Below are 24,326 nucleotides of genomic sequence, written 5' to 3'. Positions count from 1 at the left end.
GATGTGAAAATAACAATGGGCCAGTCTGGTTAATGGCTGAGAGAAACTAGCACACAATCAGTCATTTCTCACACTGTCTGCTCTCTCCTCTGTTCTTTCAGACAAAGATACACACACACACACTAAATCACTCTACAATCAGTTACCCTAGAACCCCCCCATGCAGGTTAACGTTAATTTCAAAACATAGACACGCACAAGCACAAAAGCACATTCCAATCTGTAACGCCTTCACAAGCTGTATTGGTATTAAGGGGGAAATGTGAGAGATACAGAGACAGACAGATGATCCAATCAGAGTGAAAAAGGCTTTTTTTGTATGCAATTAATGTTTACCACAAGAATCAATGGCCACCTGTTTAATCATTCAGTGAATTTAAGCAGTACAGAGACACAGAAGCTCTACAGTAACACCCAGGAGGTGTTTCACCTTCAGCACAACAATAGTTTGTCTATCTTCTCTCTTTCCTTCCCCTGTCTTTCTTTATCAAACTTAAGATGGACAAATTGACCTATATTTCTCCTAAACGGCGGTCAGTAAGTCAGTTGATCAGCTCTCAATTACGCCAACAGAGGAGCAAAATCAGCATGCAACTCTTACACAACATTGTCATTAGTCAGTTAACGACCCACCCAGTCTGAGCGTGTACTTGACTTCACTGTCGAAACCCAGAATCGTCACACAAAATCATTGATATCTGGATTTCTTATTTTCCGCTTTGAAATAGCCAAAAGCTATTTCTTGCACTGCAGGAAATGCAGAAGAGCCTTGTGACTTAAAACACATTCACTGAAAACCCACACGAACACACTAATACAGTGCCCCCAGTCTTGAGGTCCTAAGCACTCTGGAGCAGGTTTTCATCAATGATCTCTTTGTACTTTACTCAGTTCATCTTTGCCTCAATCCTGACTAGTCTCCCAGTCCCTGCCGCTGAAAAACATCCTCACAGCATGATGCTGCCCCCACCATGCTTCAACATAGGGGTGGTGCTAGTTTTCCTCCAGATGTGACACTTGGCATTCAGGCCGAATAATTGGTTTCATCAGACCAGAGAATCTTGTTTTTCATTGTCTTTAGGTGCCTTTTGGCAAACTCCAAGCGGGCTGTCCTGAGAAGTGGCTTCTGTCTGGCTACTTTACCAAAAAGGCCTGATTGGTAGAGTGAATTCACCACAGGTGGAGTCCAATGCACCTGAGCTACATTTCAAGTCTCTCTGAAGTTTACATACACTTAGGTTGGAGTCATTAAAACTTGTTTTTTAACCACTCCACAATTTTCTTGTTTAACAAACTATAGTTTTGGCAAGTTGTATCACAATTACAGTGGGTCAGAAGTTTACATACACAAAGTGGACTTCGCCTATAAACAGCATGGAAAATTCTAGAAAATGATGTCATGGCTTTAGAAGCTTCTGATAGGCTAATTCCAATCAAATCAAATTGATTTATATAGCCCTTATTACATCAGCTGATATCTCAAAGTGCTGTACAGAAACCCAGCCTAAAACGCCAAACAGCAAGCAATGCAGGTGTAGAAGCACGGTGGCTAGGAAAAACTCCATAGAAAGGCCAAAACCTAGGAAGAAACCTAGAGAGAACCCAGGCTATGAGAGGTGGCCAGTCCTCTTCTGGCTGTGCTGGGTGGAGATTATAACAGAACATGGCCAAGATGTTCAAATGTTCATAAATGACCAGCATGGTCAAATAATAATAATCACATTTGTTGTCGAGGGTGCAACAAGTCAGCACCTCAGGAGTAAATGTCAGTTGGCTTTTCATAGCCGATCATTAGGAGTATCTCTACCGCTCCTGCTGTCTCTAGAGAGTTGAAAACAGCAGGTCTGGGACAGGTAGCACGTCCGGTGAACAGGTCAGGGTTCCATAGCCATAGGCAGAACAGTTGAAACTGGAGCAGCAGCACGGCCAGGTGGACTGGGGACAGCAAGGAGTCATCATGCCAGGTAGTCCTGAGGCATGGTCCTAGGGCTCAGGTCCTCCGAGAGAAAGAAAGAAAGAAAGAGGGAATTAGAGAGAGCATACTTAAATTCACACAGGCCACCGTATAAGACAGGAGAAGAACTCCAGATATAACAAACTGACCCTAGCCCCCCGACACAAACTACTGCAGCATAAATATTGGAGGCTGAGACAGGCAGGAGACACTGTGGCCCCATCCGATGATACCCCCGGATAGGGCCAAACAGGCAGCATATAATCCAACCCACTTTGCCAAAGCACAGCCCCCACACCACTAGAGGGGTATCGTCAACCACCAACATATCATTCTGAGACAAGGACGAGTATAACCAACAAAGATCTCCGCCACGGCACAAACCAAGGGGGGGGGCGCCAACCCAGACAGGAAGATCACGTCATTGACTCAACCCACTCAAGTGACGCACCGCTCTTAGGGATTGCATGGAAGAGCACCAGTAAGCCAGTGACTCAACCCCTGTCATAGGGTTAGAGTCAGAGAATCCCAGTGGAGAGAGGTGAACTGGCCAGGCAGAGACAGCAAGGACGGTTCGTTGCTCCAGAGCCTTTCCGTTCACCTTCACACTCCTGGGCCAGACTACACTCAATCATATGACCTACTGAAGAGATGAGTCTTCAGTAAAGACTTAAAGGTTGAGACCGAGTCTGCATCTCACACATGGGTAGGCAGACCATTCCATAAAAATGGAGCTCTATAGGAGAAAGCCCTGCTTCCAGCTGTTTGCTTAGAAATTCTAGGGACAATTAGGGGGCCTTCGTCTTGTGACCGTACGTTTAGGTATGTACGGCAGGACCAAATCGGAAAGATAGGTAGGAGCAAGCCCATGTAATGCTTTGTAGGTTAGCAGTAAAACCTTGAAATCAGCCCTTGCCTTAACAGGAAGCCATTTTTTATTTCACCTTTATTTAGCCAGGTAGGCTAGACAAGTTCTCATTTACAATTGCGACCTGGCCAATAAAAAGCAAAGCAGTTCGACACATACAACAACACAGAGTTACACATGGAGTAAAACAAGCAATACAGTCTATAATACAGTAGAACAATAAGTCTATATACAATGTGAGCAAGTGAGGTGAGATAAGGGAGGTAAAGGCAATGGTTGGGAAGTAAATACAATATAGCAAGTAAAACACTGAAATGGTTGATTTGCAGTGGAAGAATGTGCAAAGTAGAGAGAAATAATGGGGTGCAAAGGAGCAAAATAAATAAATACAGTAGGGAAAGTGGTAGTTGTTTGGGATAAATTATAGATGGGCTATGTACAGGTGCAGTAATCTGTGAGATAAGTATTTCCAGTTTCAGAGATTTTTGTAGTTCACTCCAGTCATTGGCAGCAGAGAACTGGAAGGAGGGGCGGCCAAAGGAAGAATTGGTTTTGGGTGTGACCTGCTGGAGCGTGTGCTACAGGTGGGTGCTGCTATGGTGACCAGTGAGCTGAGATGAAGAGCCTCGGTCTGACGCCATTAAAGGGTCATTTACCACCTTCACAAGTGCAGTCTCAGTGCTATGATGGGGTCTAAAACCAGACTGAAGCATTTTGTGCACATTGTTTGTCTTCAGGAAGGCAGTGAGTTGAAGCTTTTTCCCAAAAAATTGAGAGGAATGGAAGATTCGATATAGGCCGATAGTTTTTTATATTTTCTGGGTCAAGGTTTGGCTTTTTCAAGAGAGGCTTTATTACTGCCACCTTTAGTGAGTTTGGTACACATCTGGTGGATAGAGAGCCATTGATTATGGTCAACATAGGAGGGCCAAGCACAGGAAGCAGCTCTTTCAGTAGTTTAGTTGGAATAGGGTCCATTATGCAGCTCGAAGGTTTAGAGGCCATGATTATTTCATCATTATATATCATCATTGTATCAAGAGATATAGTTCTAAAACATTCATTTGAGTGTCTCTCTTAATCCTAGGTCCTGGCAGAGTTGTGCAGACTCAGGACAACTGAGCTTTGGAGGAATACGCAGATTTAAAGAGGAGTCCGTAATTTGTTTTATAATGATCATGATATTTTCCTCAAAGAAGGTCATGAATTTATTACTGCTGAAGTGAAAGCCATCCTCTCTTGGGGAATGCTACTTTTTAGTTAGCTTTGCGACAGTATCAAAAAGTATCAAAAATACATTTTGGATTGTTGACATCATATAATTGACATCAATTGAGTCGATTGGAGGTGTACCTGTGGATGTATTTCAAGTCCTGCCTTCAAACTGAAATTGAACATTCGAGACGTGTAGTCCCATTTACATTTACATTTAAGTCATTTAGCAGACGCTCTTATCCAGAGCGACTTACAAATTGGAGTCCCCTTGTCATTCCAATCTCCTTGCATTAGCGTAGCCTCTTCTGTAGCCTGTCAACTATGTGTCTGTCTATCCCTGTTATCTCCTCTCTGCACAGACCATACAAACGCTCCACACCGCGTGGCCGCGGCCACCCTAATCTGGTGGTCCCAGCGCGCACGACCCACGTGGAGTTCCAGGTCTCCGGTAGCCTCTGGAACTGCCGATCTGCGGCCAACAAGGCAGAGTTCATCTCAGCCTATGCCTCCCTCCAGTCCCTCGACTTCTTGGCACTGACGGAAACATGGATCACCACAGATAACACTGCTACTCCTACTGCTCTCTCTTCGTCCGCCCACGTGTTCTCGCACACCCCGAGAGCTTCTGGTCAGCGGGGTGGTGGCACCGGGATCCTCATCTCTCCCAAGTGGTCATTCTCTCTTTCTCCCCTTACCCATCTGTCTATTGCCTCCTTTGAATTTCATGCTGTCACAATTACCAGCCCTTTCAAGCTTAACATCCTTATCATTTATCGCCCTCCAGGTCCCCTCGGAGAGTTCATCAATGAGCTTGATGTCTTGATAAGCTCCTTTCCTGAGGACGGCTCACCTCTCACAGTTCTGGGCGACTTTAACCTCCCCACGTCTACCTTTGACTCATTCCTCTCTGCCTCCTTCTTTCCACTCCTTTCCTCTTTTGACCTCACCCTCTCACCTTCCCCCCCTACTCACAAGGCAGGCAATACGCTCGACCTCATCTTTACTAGATGCTGTTCTTCCACTAACCTCATTGCAACTCCCCTCCAAGTCTCCGACCAAGTCTCCGACCACTCCAATTTGTAAGTCGCTCTGGATAAGAGCGTCTGCTAAATGACTTAAATGTAATGTAAATGTACCTTGTATCCTTTTCCCTCTCGCTCTCATCCAACACTTCCCACACTGCCCCTACTCGGATGGTATCGCGCCGTCCCAACCTTCGCTCTCTCTCCCCCGCTACTCTCTCCTCTTCCATCCTATCATCTCTTCCCTCTGCTCAAACCTTCTCCAACCTATCTCCTGATTCTGCCTCCTCAACCCTCCTCTCCTCCCTTTCTGCATCCTTTGACTCTCTATGTCCCCTATCTTCCAGGCCGGCTCGGTCCTCCCCTCCCGCTCCGTGGCTCGACGACTCATTGCGAGCTCACAGAACAGGGCTCCGGGCAGCCGAGCGGAAATGGAGGAAAACTCGCCTCCTGCGGACCTGGCATCCTTTCGCTCCCTCCTCTCTACATTTTCCTCCTCTGTCTCTGCTGCTAAAGCCACTTTCTACCACTCTAAATTCCAAGCATCTGCCTCTAACCCTAGGAAGCTCTTTGCCACCTTCTCCTCCCTCCTGAATCCTCCCCCCTCCTCTCTGCAGATGACTTCGTCAACCATTTTGAAAAGAAGGTCGACGACATCCGATCCTCGTTTGCTAAGTCAAACGACACCGCTGGTTCTGCTCACACTGCCCTACCCGGTGCTCTGACCTCTTTCTCCCCTCTCTCCAGATGAAATCTTGCGTCTTGTGACGGCCGGCCGCCCAACAACCTGCCCGCTTGACCCTATCCCTCCTCTCTTCTCCAGACTATTTCCGGAGACCTTCTCCTTTACCTCACCTCGCTCATCAACTCATCCCTGACCGCTGGCTACGTCCCTTCCGTCTTCAAGAGAGCGAGAGTTGCACCCCTTCTGAAAAAACCTACACTCGATCCCTCCGATGTCAACAACTACAGACCAGTATCCCTTCTTTCTTTTCTCTCCAAAACTCTTGAACGTGCCGTCCTTGGCCAGCTCTCCCGCTATCTCTCTCAGAATGACCTTCTTGATCCAAATCAGTCAGGTTTCAAGACTAGTCATTCAACTGAGACTGCTCTTCTCTGTATCACGGAGGCGCTCCGCACCGCTAAAGCTAACTCTCTCTCCTCTGCTCTCATCCTTCTAGACCTATTGGCTGCCTTCGATACTGTGAACCATCAGATCCTCCTCTCCACCCTCTCCGAGTTGGGCATCTCCGGCGCGGCCCACGCTTGGATTGCGTCCTACCTGACAGGTCGCTCCTACCAGGTGGCGTGGCGAGAATCTGTCTCCTCACCACGTGCTCTCACCACTGGTGTCCCCCAGGGCTCTGTTCTAGGCCCTCTCCTATTCTCGCTATACACCAAGTCACTTGGCTCTGTCATAACCTCACATGGTCTCTCCTATCATTGCTATGCAGACGACACACAATTAATCTTCTCCTTTCCTCCTTCTGATGACCAGGTGGTGAATCGCATCTCTGCATGTCTGGCAGACATATCAGTGTGGATGACGGATCACCACCTCAAGCTGAACCTCGGCAAGACGGAGCTGCTCTTCCTCCCGGGGAAGGACTGCCCGTTCCATGATCTCGCCATCACGGTTGACAACTCCATTGTGTCCTCCTCCCAGAGCGCTAAGAACCTTGGCGTGATCCTGGACAACACCCTGTCGTTCTCAACTAACATCAAGGCGGTGGCCCGTTCCTGTAGGTTCATGCTCTACAACATCCGCAGAGTACGACCCTGCCTCACACAGGAAGCGGCGCAGGTCCTAATCCAGGCACTTGTCATCTCCCGTCTGGATTACTGCAACTCGCTGTTGGCTGGGCTCCCTGCCTGTGCCATTAAACCCCTACAACTCATCCAGAACGCCGCAGCCCGTCTGGTGTTCAACCTTCCCAAGTTCTCTCACGTCACCCCGCTCCTCCGCTCTCTCCACTGGCTTCCAGTTGAAGCTCGCATCCGCTACAAGACCATGGTGCTTGCCTACGGAGCTGTGAGGGGAACGGCACCTCAGTACCTCCAGGCTCTGATCAGGCCCTACACCCAAACAAGGGCACTGCGTTCATCCACCTCTGGCCTGCTCGCCTCCCTACCACTGAGGAAGTACAGTTCCCGCTCAGCCCAGTCAAAACTGTTCGCTGCTCTGGCTCCCCAATGGTGGAACACACTCCCTCACGACGCCAGGACAGCGGAGTCAATCACCACCTTCCGGAGACACCTGAAACCCCACCTCTTTAAGGAATACCTAGGATAGGATAAAGTAATCCTTCTCACCCCCCTTAAAAGATTTAGATGCACTATTGTAAAGTGGCTGTTCCACTGGATGTCATAAGGTGAATGCACCAATTTGTAAGTCGCTCTGGATAAGAGCGTCTGCTAAATGACTTAAATGTAAATGTAAATGTAAACTCAGTGCCTCTTTGCTTGACATCATGGGAAAATCAAAAGAAATCAGCCAAGACCTCAGAAGAACAATTGTAGACCTCCACAAGTCTGGTTCATCCTTGAGAGCAATTTCCAAACACCTGAAGGTACCACGTTCAGTTGTACATACAATAGTACGCAAGTATAAACACCATGGGACCATGCAGCCATCATACCGCTCAGAAAGGAGACTCATTCTGTCTACTAGAGATGAAGTACTTTGGTGCGAAAAGTGCAAATCAATCCCAAAACAGCAAAGGACCTTGTGAAGATGCTGGTGGAAACAGGTACAAAAGTATCTAGATCCACAGTAGAATGAGTCCTATATTGACATAACCTGAAAGGCCGCTCAGCAAGGAAGAAGCCACTGCTCCAAAACCGCCATTAAAAAAAGCCAGACTACAGTTTGCAACTACACATTGGGACAAAGATCATACTTTTTGAAGAAATCTCCTCTGGTCTGATGAAACACAAATTGAACTGTTTGGCCATAATGATCATTGTTATGTTTGGAGGAAAAAGGGGGAGGCTTGCAAGTCGAAGAACACCATCCCAACTGTGAAGCATGAGGGTGGCAGCATCACGTTGTGGGGGTGCTTTGCTGCAGGAGGGACTGATGCACTTCACAAAATAGATGGCATCACTAGGAAAGAAAATTATGTGGATATATTGAAGCAACATCTCAAGACATCAGTCAGGAAGTTAAAGCTTGGTCGCAATTGGGTCTTCCAAATGGACAATGACCCCAAGCATACTTCCAAAGTTGTGGCAAAATGGTTTAAGGACAACAAAGTCAAGGTATTGGAGTGGCCATCACAAAGCCCTGACCTCGATCCTATAGAACATTTGTGGGCAGAACTGAAAAAGCGTGTGCGAGCAAGGACTCCGACAAACCTGACTCAGTTACACCAGCTCTGTCAGGAGGAATGGGCCAAAATTCCCCCAATTTATTACAGGAAGCTTGTGGAAGGCTACCCAAATCGTTTGACCCAAGTTTACCTCTCTAGGGTACGTGGGACGGTAGCGTTAATGACGAAAGCAAACCAAACGGTTATGTTAGGTCAGAGCCAAGTCACAGAAAAACACAGCCGTTTTTCCAGCCAAAGAGAAGAGTCACAAAAAGCAGAAATATAGATCAAATGAATCACTAACCTTTGATGATCTTCATCAGATGACACTTATAGGACTTCATGTTACACAATACATGTATGTTTTGTTCGGTAAAAAAACTCTGAGTTTACATTGGCGCGTTATGTTCAGTAGTTCCAAAACATCCGGTGATTTTGCAGAGAGCCACATACATTTACATAAATACTCATAATAAACATTGATAAACGATACAAGTGTTATTCACAGAATTAAAAAGATATACTTCTCCTTAATGCAACCACTGTGTCAGATTTCAAAAAAACTTTACGGAAAAAGCAAACCATGCAATAATCTGAGTACGGCACTCAGACGACAAATCAAACCAAATTGATATCTGCCATGTTGGAGTCAACAGAAGTCAGAAATAACTTTATAAATATTCACTTACCTTTGATGATATTCATCAGAATGCACTCCCAGGAATCCCAGTTCCACAATACATTTTTGTTTTGTTCGATAATGTCCATAATTTATGTCCATATTCCTCGTTGTTAGCGCATTCAGCCCAGTAATCCTTCATGGCGCACAAGCAGATGAAAAGTCCAAAAGTTCCGTTACAGTCCGTAGAAACATCTCAAACAATGTATAGAATCAATGTTTAGGATGTTTTTAATATAAATCTTCAATAATGTTCCAACAGGAGAATTCCTTTGTCTTCAGAAATGCAATGGAACGCAGGTCGCTCTCACGTGAATGCGCGAGACTGAGCTCGTGACTGCTGGCAGACCCCTGACTCATTCCCCTCTCATACGGCTCCACTTCACAGTAGAAGCATCAAATAACATTCTAAAGAATGTTGACATCTAGTGGAAGCCTTAAGAAGTTCAACATGACCCCATAGACACTGTGTATTCGATAGGGCAAGAGTCGAAAAACTACAAACCTCAGATTTCCCACTTCCTGGTTGGATTTTGTCTCAGGTTTTTGCCTGCCATATGAGTTCTGTTATACTCACAGACATCATTCAAACAGTTTTAGAAACTTCTAAATATTATATGCACATTCTAGCTTTTATGGCTGAGTAGCAAGCAGTTTAATTTGGGCACACTTTTCATCAACATTCCCAATGCTGCCCTTACCCTAGAGAAGTTAAACAATTTAAAGGCAATGTTACCAAATACTAATTGAGTGTATGTAAACTTCTGACCCACTGGGAATGTGATGAAAGAAATAAAAGCTTAAATAAATAATTCTCTACTATTATTCTGACATTTCACATGCTTAAAATAAAGTGTTGATCCTATCTGACCTAAAACAGGGAATTTTTACTCAGATTAAAATGTCAGGAATTGTGAAAAACTGAGTTTAAATGGATTTGGCTAAGGTGTATGTAAACTTCCAACTTCAACTCTATGTAAATAAGGTATTTATGTTGTTTCTTTTCAATACATTTGCAAACATTAAAAAAAAACTTTTCGCTTTGTCATTATGGGGTATTGTGTGTTTTTTAAAATGTAATCCATTTTAGAATAAGGCTGTAACATAACAAAATGTGGAACAAGTCAAGGGTTCTGAATTATTTCTGAAGTGATTCTTCAAGAAAACACAGACGAAAGAAGACCCTGATTTGGGGGATTTTCATGAAAAGCAATCCCTAGAATAGTCCTTTGGAGGAAGTATTTTTGACATGTGTCTAAAAGCACAACTAAGAAATTACTGATAAAAGTTAGCATATTTATGACCTTTTGGCCTTACCCAGCCCAGGCCTCCTTTAAGACTCCATAGTGTTTAATCTGTAAGTGCTACAAAGCAAACATTGGTCGCATATGAAGCTTTACCGCTTGCTCTTTAATATGAGTAGTAATTTTGATATCAATAACTTCTTAAAACATTCATTTATGAATATTGGAGAAAAAAAAGTTTACTTTCAATATATTATTGAACATAACATACCCTACGTGTCAATCAAAGTTCCAGAGTGGGATGTCTGCTACTTTTAGAGTTATGATCCAATTTGTAATCATTACCAACAGAGTGAATGTGAAAATTAATTCAAAATGGACACCCTCTGCTGGTGATTTGCAGGATGTGCAATGATGGTCTATTATGCCAATTTATCTGTATAAGATGCTTTGTACAAATGTTTGCTTTGTAGCATCTACAGCTGACACATTATGGAGTCTTGAAGGAGGCCTGGGTATGCCCCACATATCATAAATATGCCAACTTTGATTAATTATAATTTTAGATACAAATGTAAAATATATGTCAACAATCCTTTCTCCATGTAGCCTACTTTTGACCAGCGAATAGACTAATCACAGATCAACCAACATGATGGACTAACAGTTCAAATCCTATTGTGGCAAGATTATTTAGCTGTGACAATACAAGTCCAATTAAGATCCTATATCTGTAAGGCCTCACGTCTGTACCTCAGCCTAGGCTACCAGTCAAATTAAGTCAAATGAATGCATGTAAACATTGTGTCCCCTGTGTGCACCATCACACACACACATCCACACAGCAATACCCTGGTCCCCTGGTTGCTACAAGTTTAGGTGACCCCAGTCAACATCAATCAGATAGGACACAACAGGGAGAGGCGACACTGGGGAAATGCCCTGGTCCACAATGGTTTTAATAAGCACATGCTGGATCGGATGGTATTGTTGGATAGAAGGATGCAGAGCAGATCGGTTCCTTTTCTCCTGGCCCAGCGTAGGCTATAAGCCAAGCATTGTCCTGTCCAGACCTGGGTTTAAATACTATTTACAATCATTAAAACGAATTGATCTATGCTTGATTGAGATAGCCTGGCTTAATGGACCAATATAATAGTCCCAAAACTGCTAACTCTGCCCAATTGTTACTCCTGGCAGGCTAAAGTAAACACTCAAAAGTATTTGAAAGATATCAACCATTATTTGAACCCAGGTCTTGTCCAGCCTTTACCACAAATCAACAGCAATTATGCTGCGGCCCTGGATGCATGAGCTATACAGATGAGTGGATTATCTATTTGGGAGGATTTAACTGCCATTTCTGTTCCACAAATCAAATCACAATGGGAATAGAATACATATCACATAAAGATAATGCACTGAAACATTGGATAAAAAGCACATGGAAGCAGGACTGGGATTCTTGAGAATAGACAGGAAGAATAATATTTGTAAGGAGTCAGGGAATGGGACAAGATATAGAAAACAGACAACAAAACCGAAGCTCTAAGTTTCAAGAAGCCAAAATGACCCCCTGCTAGTTTAAAGCTCATGCATGGACACACTGTGCTATGTTGTGCTGTGGGCCTACATGGGAATCTGTATGTGTCTTTTCAGAGGCAGATTGAGCTCTGTAATATCTTTGAGACATAAAAGTTATTTTGACTGTGGGGAACACCATTATACCATAATCCCATGTCTTAGCCTTGTGTTAGAAATTAAAGTTATCAGCAGAGTATGAAGTACCAAAGCTTGCCACGCCTTTAATCCTGAAATGTGTGTACCGCAGTAATGGTGTCATGGCCAGGGAGAAAGGGGAAGTGTTGTTCTGGTCTTGCAGGTTGTCTCTGTCAGTTAGCCCCCTCCCTTCCTTCCTCGGTTCCTCTCTCCCTCTGATTGCTCTGGATGCTCATTTCATTACCCTTCATTCCCAGACACTTACAATCCTATTACCTAGCTCCAGCCTTGGCTTTCAGCCACAGCTCCAGTGTGTGTGCGTGTGTGCGTGTGCATGCGTACGCCCATGTGAGTGTCTGTGGATGATCCGTCCTCGGCCTCCACTCTACCGTACCACACACCACAACGGAGCAGACACAAGACATTGATCTGGGTTGTAAAGGCACTGGGCAGCTACAGCATGGATGCATCAAAGACATGACAACTCAGAGGTTCACAGCATCAGCAGGATCAATAGAGAGGAGACAGGCGCGAGGCTTCAAAGAACATGCAGGGGAAGAGTTAACACTGTCGGATAATGTCATCAATGGACTGCTAGGCTATAGAGGAACTCTGTAGATGAACAGCCAGATCAAATGGTTAGATCACACTGTTTCACAAGCATTATTTGTGTCTCTTTTTTTCTACAATTTATTTTTATTGCTTTTCCATTGAACTTAAAATCGAGCATATTTCAACCTCATACAACATCAACATACATTGAGCTCCAAAAGTATTGGGACTGTGACACATTTTTAGTTTTTTTTTGCTCTGTACTCCAGCACTTTAGATTTGAAATGATACAGAGTGCATACTGTAAGCTTTAATTTGAGTGTATTTTCATCCAGATCGGGTGAACCGGTTAGAAATTACAGCGCTTTTTGTACATAGTCCCCACATTTTAGGGGACTAAAAGTATTGGGACAAATTCACTGATATGAGTATTAAAGTAGTCAGAATGTTTGTATTTGGTCCCCAATTCCAAGCATGCAATAATTACATCAAGCTTGTGACTCCACAAACTTGTTGGATGCATTTGCTGTTTGTTTGGTGGTGTTTCTGATCATTTTGTGCCCAATAGAAATGAATGGTGAATTATGTATTATGTCACTTTTATTGTAAATAAGAATAGATGTCACGACTTCCGCCGAAGTCGGCTCCTCTCCTTGTTCGGGCGGCTTTCGGCGGACTACGTCACCGGCTTTTTAGCCATCGCTGCTCCATTTTTCATTTATCCATTTGTTTTTGTCTTGTTCCCTGTACACCTGGTTTTCATGAACCAATCACACTACATGTATTTATTCCTCTGTTCCCCATCATGTCTTTGTGTGAAATTGTTTTGTGTTACGTGTCAATTTTGAGCGCTAGACTGGTGTTCGTTCATTCCGTGTTTTGTCACGAGTCATGTTTATTTGTATGAACATAATTGTGACTGTTTGCGCGTTTTGCATTTTTGCTTATTGGCTGGAGGTTTCGATGCAGTGGCGTCCGTCTGTTGCTTTCTCCTGCCTCAATAAAGTGTGCGCCTGTTCACAACTCCCTGCTTTCCAGTAGAATATGTTTCTAAAACACTTGTACATTAATGTGGATGCTACCATCAAATTAAATAAAATTGTATTGGTCACATACACATATTTAGCAGATGTTATTGCGGGTGTAGCGAAATGCTTGTATTCCTAGCTCCAACATTGCAGTAGTATCTAAAAACGATTCACAACAATACACACACATCTAAAAGTTAAAGAATGGAATTAAGAAATATTTCAATATTAGATTTTTAATTTTACCTTTATTTAAGCAGGCAAGTCAGTGAAGAACATATTCTTATTTTCAATCACGGCCTGGGAACAGTGGGTTAACTGCCTGTTCAGGGGCAGAACAACAGATTTGTACCTTGTCAGCTCGGGGGTTTGAACTCGCAACCTTCCGGTTACTAGTCCAACACTCTAACCACTAGGCTACGCTGCCGATTGATCAACGTCAGAGTGGCATTGACTAAAATACAGTAGAATAGAATACAGTATATACATATGAGATGAGTAAAGCAGTATGTAAACATGAATAAAGTGACTAGTGTTGCATTATTTAAAGATGCCAGTGATTCCAAGTCTATGTACAGTTGAAGTCGGAAGTTTACATACACCTTAGCCAAATACATATTTTTTTTTTTTTTTTTTTTTGTACAATTCCTGACATTTAATCCAAGAAAAAAAGTCCCTGTTTTAGGTCAGTAACACGGAACCCAAACCGGCTGCACGCGTGCACCATAGTGCGCTATCGTGCATAAATTAATTTTGTCCCCCTACACTAAACGCGATCACGACACGCAGGTTAAGATATCAAAACAAACTCTGAACCAATTACATTAATTTAGGGACAGGTCGAAAAGCATTAAACATGTATGGCAATTTAGCTAGTTAGCTTGCACTTGCTAACTAATTTGTCCTATTTAGCTAGCTTTCTGTTTCTAGCTAATTTGTCCTGGGATATAAACATTTAGTTGTTATTTTACCTGAAATGCAAACTCCTCTACTCTGCCAATTAACCACACATAAAACGGCCAACCGAATCGTTTCTAGTCATCTCTCCTCCTTCCAGGCTTTTTCATCTTTTAATTTATATGGTGATTGGCATCTAAACTTTCATAGTATTACCACAACTACCAACAAAACAGTTTGTCTTTCAATCACCCACATGGGTATAACCAATGAGAAGATGGCACGTGGATACCTGCTTCTATAAACCAATGAGGAGATGGGAGAGGCAGGACTTTCAGCGCGATCTGTGTCAGAAATAGGAAAGACTTCTATTTTAGCCCTTGGCATCGCAGACACTCGTTGGTGCGCGCGAGCAGTGTGGAATAATAAAGCAGTAATTTAATAACATGGATTTCTAAATGTATTTTGCAACGCTCACGCACGCGATGTGTCCGGTCTGATCAGCGTGTTAGGATAACCACTTTATTTTAAGAATGTGAAATGTAAGAATAATAGTAGAGAGAATTATTTATTTCAGCTTTTATTTCTTTCATCACATTCCCAGTGGGTCAGAAGTTTACATACACTCAATTAGTATTTGGTAGCATTGCCTTTAAATTGTTTAGCTTGGGTCAATCGTTTCGGGTAGCCTTCCACAATAAGTTGGGTGAATTTTGGACCATTCCTCCTGACAGAGCTGGTGTAACTGAGTCAGGTTTGTAGGCCTCCTTGCGCACACATGCTTTTTCAGTTCTGTCCACAAATAATCTATAGGATTGAGGTGGGGGCTTTGTGATGGCCACTCCAATACCTTGACTTTGTTGTCTTTAAGCCATTTTGCCACAACTTTGGAAGTATGCTTGGGGTCATTGTCCATTTGGAAAACCCATTTGCGACCAAGCTGAACTTCCTGACTGTCTTGAGATGTTGCTTCAATATATCCAATATATCGACCTGTCCCCAATTTGGGAAACCAATTGAAATCTGTTTGGGAACATCAATACATTTACATTTACATTTAAGTCATTTAGCAGACGCTCTTATCCAGAGCGACTTACATAGTAACATGTTTTCACAGCGAAACATTTCATTAAACTATTGACAGCCCCTCTCTATGCTCGCTCAAGAAAGGAATGAAGGAGAGATGGAAACGCACAGTGGTGAGATATTCTGTAGCTAAAAAGGTGATGTGTAAGTCTATTAATTATGAAAATATTTAAAAAGTTCCCTATTTCTAGGCTATTCAAAATCAAATACAAATTCATTAGAATTGTAGGCTAACTCTGCACAATCAATGAACCAACAGCATTGCCTAGGCCTATATTTTCTCTCCCAGACTCATGGATAGAAAGTTTGGAGTTTAGCAGAAGGTAACCAGTCCATCCAGGATGCATAATAATGCAGTCCACAGTTAAATGTGATTACTAGAATTTGTTTAATTTTGGAGCATAGGCTTCTCCAACTATGTTCAGCGTTTTAAAATGTTTTTTTTTTTCTTCTGCTGTGCGTAATATGTAGAAGGCTTTGTATAATGGCTCAATCATTATACATTTTTTCAATAAATGGGGTGGTGCTTGGGCTCATATATAGGCCTATGCATTATAGGCCTATGCATAAGATTCAATATGCATATAGTGTTTTGAATTAATCATCACATTAGAGAGCACTGTCCATTTTGTTGTGTTAGGCTTTCAAACAACTTCCACAACGACCATGTTTTCAGCTCAGCTCACAGTGAGGTGAGTTTTAAAAGCACATACTGTTTTGATGATGTGTTTGATGTGATTTTTGATTGCATTTGCATTGATGTCAGAGTGGTTAGAGGGACAATAAAGCCCTGAGTACCAGGCCATTAGCCAGGTCGTTAGCTAGTTGGGTACTACCAACACATGTCCAGAGAGCATAAAAGGAGATTACCATGACTCAATGGCCACGTGGAATTTACTGTGGTCACTGCAATAGCCTTAGTCTTTACATATTTTTGGTCTCATATTGACTCCATACATTATGTACGTTGTTGGTTCACGACATAAACAGCTACAATTAAAATAGTATTGCTCAACCCTCAAGCTTCTTAGTGGGCATATATTAACAAAACATAGAAAAACTGAACAGAACAATAAATCCCTCAGGTTCCTTTTTCACCTCTTCCCCTTTGATGATTCCCATATAAACCTGTCCTGTTCTGTTGCACAGATGAGAGAGCGACCTTATTGGTGCCTCTGTAGTGGTCTTTTCCCTTAATGCAGGTTATTGGTCAGTGACTATGTCTCTGTACAATACAACATTAAATATATACATTCTAAAGTCTTGACCAGACTTAGTGGAACTCACAGCATTTTAGCAATAAGAAATCTTATTGAAATCTGCTCATATACACCCCTAGGAAGAATATGATGCTTTTTTTTCTTTCTGACATTGGAGCACTTCTGTTTACAGTACCAACAGCGCAACTTTAGATCATTAGAAAGCTTTCGCCAAAAGCCCCAATATACCTGAATGGATTTCTGCAAATATGTGAATACCACGGGAGCACTCTTACATTTGGGAACTATTCATGAACAACAAAGATCAACAAACAAATGTTGGCCAGAGCGAGATGAGCTAAAATCTAACAAGGGAACAGTAGATAAACCCTCTCAAACCTTTTCAGCCTGTAGTTGGTTGACAGAAATTGCACTGATAAATCATGGGGAATAGTAGTCTGTTCACCCTTGCATGTTTGTCCCAACCCACGTTTTGACAACTCAATGGGAACTTGCCTGCCTACCCGCCCATTTGATCGATGCCAAATACATTTCATTGACAACTAAGAGGTATGCTAACTGCGGATAAAAGCTGTTCAAGTTCAGCATAGCTAGCTAGCAAAATTAATCACTGAACAAAAATATAAATGCAACATGTGAAGAGTTGGTCCCATTTCATGAGCTGAAATAAAACATCGCAGAAATTGTCCGTACGCACAAAAAGCTTATTTCTCACATTTTTAACATAATATCGGAAGGATCTGTACAGAATTCCTGGAAGGTGAAAATGTCCCAGTTCTTCCATGGCCTACATACTCAACAGACATGCCACCCATTGAGCACGTTTGGGATGCTTTGGATCGATGTGAACGACAACGTGTTCCAGTTACCGCTGATATCCAGCAACTTCGCACAGCCATTAAAGAGGAATGGGACAACATTCCACAGGCCACCATCAACAGCCTGATCAACTCTATTCGAAGGAGATGTGTTGCGCTGCATGAGGCAAATGGTGGTCACACCAGATACTGACTGGTTTTCTGATCCATGCCCCAATATTTTTTTTAAGGTATCTGTGACCAATAGAGGCATATCTGTATTCCCAGTTATGTGGAATCCATAGATTAGGGCCTAAATAATTGATTTCAATTGACTGAGTTCCTTATATGAACTGTAACATCTTTGAAATTGTTGCATGTTGCGTTTATATTTTTTCTTCAGTGTACCTAACTAAATGACACCTGAATCAAAAACGATGTGAGTGGAAAAAGTTGGCCACTCACCCACTCGTCCAATGACAAAATCCTCCCAGCAGCTAGTTAACTTCTTGCTCTGTGTTTTTAGCCTGCTAAATAAATAGCTACATAAATAGATAAGCTAGCCTATTAGCCACATTATGATTGACTTGCTAGTTCGATTGAAGTTACATTCCCAGCCTTATTTACATTCATCAGTTTTTGTCCAAAATATTGAGTCATTGAAAGCGAAACAGTTTATCCCAAATGGCTGGAGGAAGCAAACAATGTACAAGGCCAGCTGTGATTTCCAACCTGCTAGAAGATACCAATGGACTTCAGTCATTGTGCTAATGCTAGTTAGCAATTGCGCTAGTCTTAGACTTAAACTTCCTTCAAAATGCACACATCTGTCTCTAGGGAAGTAGATCAAGGGCCTCATTCCCAAAATCCAGAAGTATCCCTTTAAGCAAGGTGCGTTATGAAGGAGAATTAAAAAAAAAATACATACAGTATATATACACACACTTATGATTCCATTTCCCAACTAGAACTAAATGAGACACTTCTTTCATTATTATTATTTTTTATTAAACAAAAATAAAAAAATACATTGTGTGTAATCTCTGACAGTAAAGGGGGTCTGGGTCGCTGCATGTTCAACTCCCATACGCATTCCCAACCACTGCGGAGTGAGTGTCAGCACTATGTGTCTATGCTATGTGCAGTCAACTAGCATAATTAGTGTTTGTGAAGTATGTAAATATAGTGATAATTATTAAGGAGTCCTGTCTAGGACTGGTTCTGCCTTCTGAGATAGATTAGACACTTCTAAAGTATACATTGATCCTTTATCCTGGCCAGCATGATAGGCATGATAGGCCTACCTCTTGTTTTTTTTTAAGGAAAGGAATAGGCTATCCCTCCTAAGTCAATAAGAGAAAAACACTCTCCATACACTCCCCATATAATTCTCCATTTAAATGTATGCAAACCGATGCAGGCCTATAACCACTGGAGTAGCCTACGCTTCCGGTGGACTGCACGCAACCACATGTGGGGAGCATTCGCATTTGACCCATCGGGGGACAAAGCGGGCAGATCATTAAGAGCGGGGTGGTATAATGACTTGTAACATCAATGCAACATCACTCTGCTCTGGGCACCGGTCGAGGCTAAGCGAGTCCGTCCATTTATTCACTTGATTTTTCTGAGTTTATCGGCTATATGTTCAGTGGGCCTAGCTACATTTCTTGTACATTCCACCTTGGGATTCAGTTAAATGAATGAATGTGGATATAATCGTTCAACAGATAATAATTGATATGTGCTATAACCTTGAGAGGCTGTAGAGCCATCAGGGGTGTTCACTATTCAGGCGCTCTTGCCTCCAGTTGTCTGAAACTTCCCTCAAACCGTGGCCTGCGTCGTCCAGCAGTTACAGCCACTGACCCCGGCACACATGTATGCCAGAGTCGACATGGGTTTGAATCTGGCCCACTCACTTCCCTTTGACTCACCCTCCCCCATCTTTACTATCGCTTCAATAAAAAGCTCAAAGAACTACGAAAGGAGTGGGCCTGCACTTCAAACCTCAGAAAATACAACTCTGAATAGAACCTGAAAATACAACTCTGAATAGAACCTGAAAATACAACTCTGAATAGAACCTGAAAATACAACTCTGAATAGAACCTGAAAATACAACTCTGAATAGAACCTGAAAATACAACTCTGAATAGAACCTGAAAATACAACTCTGAATAGAACCTGAAAATACAACTCTGAATAGAACCTGAAAATAGAACCAACACCTCATCTGATCTCTATAACTACCACCTCATCCCCAACTTGACCGCCACCATAGAGAGAGTGGCAGGTAGCCTAGTGGTTACAGTGTTGGACTAGTAACCAAAAGGTTGCAAGATTGAATCCCCGAGCTGACAAGATACAAATCTGTCGTTCTGCCCCTGAACAAGGCAGTTAACCCAGTGTTCCTAAGCCGTCATTGAAAATAATAATTTGATCTTAATGGACATGCCTAGTAAAATAAATAGAGAGAGCAGTCAGAGCCAGTCAGCCCACCCACCAGGTCCCCTGTGGAGAGGAGGGCCTTGGAAGGTATTATCCATGATCCCCAGCGTTTTTAGATTTTATTATCTCATTACAAGACAAGACCGGCAACCATTTTTATGTAGCTAGCCTCCCCACCAGCCCCAGTCCCAGCACTGGACCACCAAGCCTCTTCCTCCCATCCCAAACCCCAATAAATCTGCCTCCCTAACCCCAGCCACTTGGCCCTCTCCATTTCATTTATACTACCAGACCTGTCCCCACTGTTTCCCCTAAAACAGAGAGAGAAACAGAAAGAAAGAAATTGGGGAGAGGACAGAACATGAAATTAGATCGTATACAGCAGGAAAGGTGAGACTCTGAAAAGAGCCTCAAAGCTAGTGGCCGTGTTTGGTGATAAACTCTGTGGTCTCCCAATATCCCCAACCCCCTATCCTACTCCAACCCTCCTGCCTCTCCATTTCCCTGCCTGCCTGGCCCTACCCCTGCACCTCCTTTTCCCCTGCCTACTCCTACCTTGGTAGGCCTGCAGTGCAGTGCCCCATGCCCTGAGTGCGCTCACTGGAGCGCAGGCCCCCGTAAGAAAGGATCCCATTCACACAGCCTGACTCCAGATGCTGGCTACAACACTCCTCCAGGCTATGGCAGGGAGAGAGAGAGCAAGGGAGCGAGTGAGCAGGAAAGAGATATAGGAATCTGATGGCCATCATTAACAGGCTAAATACATTTTAAAGATGACGTGCTGAACTGTTGACCCCTGGTGGTGATGTTAATAGGCCCGACCATTATTATTTTGTCTCAAACCATATTTCAAACTGTAATTTTAGTTCCCATTTCAAAGGTTTATTTGCTGTGATGGACAAATGCTGTTATGTGTTACATCCAATATAATGACTGATTTACTATTGGGCAATTTAGACTCAGGGACGCTAAGGGGCTGTAGAAAGAAAGAAAGAAAGAAAGAAAGAAAGAAAGAAAGAAAGAAAGAAAGAAAGAAAGAAAGAAAATAATTCCTTCTCAATTTCAAGCAAGATAGCCTAGCCTTACCTTACTCAAATCTCAAATCAATACTCTGGCTCTATTCTCCACCCTTCTGTGGTGCTGTTCAAAACCTGTAGAAAAAGAAAACCTTGGTTAAGACATAAGAAAACAATCAAGTACAATATTGTGTGTGTGCTGCTAGTGTTTCAGTCATGACAACCTTCAGCTGAACTGTGTCTTTCTGGTATGTGGACCATCTCAAACAGTGTTTCAATGGTGCAGTCCTTCAGCCATGCAGAAAATGAAAATAGCAACGAAGAGGACAGGGCAAAATACTACAAAACACATACACACAGGAAACCTTAACTGCTGTACTTCTGTTCTGAGAGAGAAAGAGAGAGTTGAGAGAGAGGGGTCTGCCAGGGAATGGTGCGTGTGTTTGTGTCAGTAAACACAAGGAGCTGATCGTGGACTACAGGAAACTGGGGGGTGAGCACGCCCTCATCCACATCGATGAGGCTGCAGTGGAGTGGGTTGAGAGCTTCAAGTTCCTTGGTGTCCAAATCACTAAGGACTTAAAATGGTCCACTCACACGCGGAGAGTCGTGAAGAAGGTGCGACCTCACCTCTTCCCCCTCGGGAAGTTTAAAAGGTTTGGCATGGTCCCTGAAATCCTCAAAAAGTTCTACAGCTGCCCATTGAGATCATCTTGACTGGCTGCATCACTGCTTGGTATGGCAACAGCAACACCCTCGATTGCAAGGCGCTACAGAAGGTAGTGTGGACAGCCCAGTACATCACAGGGGCCACACACTCTGCCATCCAGGCCCGTAAAATTGGCCTTGGGTGACTCCAGCCACCCAAGCCATAGACTGCTCTCTCTGTACAGCAACTCTCTGTACAGCAAGCGGTACCGGTGCATGAAGTCTGACACCAACACGCACCTGAACAGCTTCTATCCCCAAGCCATAAGACTGCTAAATGGCTAACAGACTATTTGAGTTGACCCTTGTATTTTATTGTTGTTGTTGCACGGCCTCTATGCACACTCACAGAACTCTACACACTCACACATCAACACACACATAACATGCACACACATGTATACTGACTCTACACACACTCTTCATTTACCCTGTCGATACACTGTTAATCATAACATGTCCTGATGCCTTGTCACTTTACTCTTACACATATCTACCTCTATCAACTTAGTATCCCTGCACATTGTAAATATGGTATTGGAACTGACCCTGTAAATAGTATGCTTACTTTCTCATGTTCTTCTTATTTCTTACTGTGTGTTTTTATTCTACCTTGTGTTATTTTAAGTGCATAATTGATATTGATTACAGACACATTAAGCTTCATCCCTGCAAACGTTACTAGTACACCATGATGCACACACACACACACACACACACACACACACACACACACACACACACACACACACACACACACACACACACACACACACACACACACACACACACACACACACACACACACACACACCAATCTGTACACACACACAGGAAGCGTTTACATACAAAAACACTGACAAGAACACAAAGAGAAACACATACAAACATACTCAGTGAAACTGAGTCCCCTATAACCAACCCGATCGATCACTGATCTAAAAAAAAATCTGCATTCCCTGTCCCAATGCGAACCCAAGCAGGAAGAAGCAAACACTTGACAGGCACTAATCGATCTTACAACCAGGCTTATATCATGGTGGTTCTATGTCCGACACATTCACTGACCATGTTGAGGTCATTGCATACATCCCTCCACCGCATGTCGTGCCCTGGCCACCTCGCTGCCTCTGCTGAGGGCAGTGAATGAAGAGGAATCGAATTTAGGCTGTCTAACAACTCCCTCTTGTGGCATCTCTATGTTCTCACATCTAAAGTCAAACACATTGCATCCGCAAAGAAAAATTGCAATGGAAAGTTACAAAGACACTGATACTGACTTCCCCTTTCATCTGTGGTTACAGTACCATACCCTAAATGTTTAGATAACACGCTCATGGTTAGGCCGTTGAACGATATTTAAATGAAGTTAATTAGGACTTATCTCCAGGCTATGATGTATTATCATGTACAATCGAATTTGCTCTAGTGCCCACCAGCGTTCATGTGGGCATGGTGGCCTGTCAGAGCTGGAGGTTGAGGCGCACGCAACTAGAAGGCAACAGACATCTATCATGATTCCATGACATGTAGGCGGTGGCTAAAGTAGCCTAATTGGCAAACGGCCTTTTCCTAATATGATTGTAGCCATACACTTAATGACGGATATGGAAATGTGCCCATCTTACCTTGTCTGCTCGTGGGATTCGAACTTGGGACCTTTCGGTTACTGGCCCAACGTTCAAGTGTGCCAAGAAAGGTGAAATGACGCGTAAGGATACAAGTGTCTGGTCATTATTACACATGAACTAAAGTAAATATGTACATATCTGTGGTGTGTATATGTCAGTACTTTTTAAACCAATATGCTGTGACTATGTCCCCCAAACATGATGCACCAATTATGTCTCGTCTATTCACCTCACAACAGTACTGCGTGGGCGTGCATGCCGGAGTCCTGAGAACCCTACAACAAACACCTGTTTACTGGAAGTTTCCGTAAATTACTGTGTGTAGTGTGCGGCAATACTCACGTCCGCCTACGGTTACCATTCAATGGACCTTTACTATGTCTGTTACTATAATATCACGCCCATTGGCTAGCACTGTATGCTTGGTTAGTTTCGTTTTCAGAGTGCCAGCAGCTTAAAGTCGTTTACGCAGTCATTTTACACGGATATGCAACAGCAAAGTAAACTCAACAACGTCCTATGGACGGTATCCATATTACAGGGATCTAAACCAGAGCTATGATATGCATAAGCCTATCGAATGTATTTAATGTTTCCTCAATAGCAGATAGGCCAGTATGTAAATTCTATAATCGTTTCAAATGGTCTCTATTTTACAGATAAGCCACTGACTATACCATTTTTGTAGGACCCTTAGTTTCAATATATGTAGAAGTGGATTGGTATTATTGAAATATTATAGGCCATATATCCGTATAATAATAATACATAAGAACTCCATATATCTTTTATAAGAAGGGGATGGTTTCTTGCACAATTTAGAGCAAAACGAAACATAAACAACTCACTAATTTGTGGTAAATTTGTTTAAAAAAACATGTGAATACAAACCAAATGTTATTGATACCATGAAAATGTTGTTACATAA

General features: G+C 42.9%; 1 long non-coding RNA gene across 1 annotated transcript; it reads right to left on the bottom strand.

Moving 5' to 3' along the window:
- Positions 1-223: 223 nt before the first annotated feature.
- Positions 224-24,118, bottom strand: LOC118360147 (uncharacterized). Its single transcript, XR_004820819.2, has 3 exons — positions 23,396-24,118; positions 21,130-21,194; positions 224-1,997 (listed from the first exon to the last, which is right to left on the bottom strand). It is a non-coding gene; the product is annotated as an uncharacterized LOC118360147 (long non-coding RNA).
- Positions 24,119-24,326: the final 208 nt, after the last annotated feature.

Source organism: Oncorhynchus keta, chromosome 27 (genome assembly GCF_023373465.1).
Source record: "Oncorhynchus keta strain PuntledgeMale-10-30-2019 chromosome 27, Oket_V2, whole genome shotgun sequence".
Classification (NCBI taxonomy): Eukaryota; Metazoa; Chordata; class Actinopteri; order Salmoniformes; family Salmonidae; genus Oncorhynchus; species Oncorhynchus keta.
The sequence above is the reverse complement of the archived record's forward strand: the minus strand, read 5'-3'. Positions and strand labels throughout refer to the sequence as shown.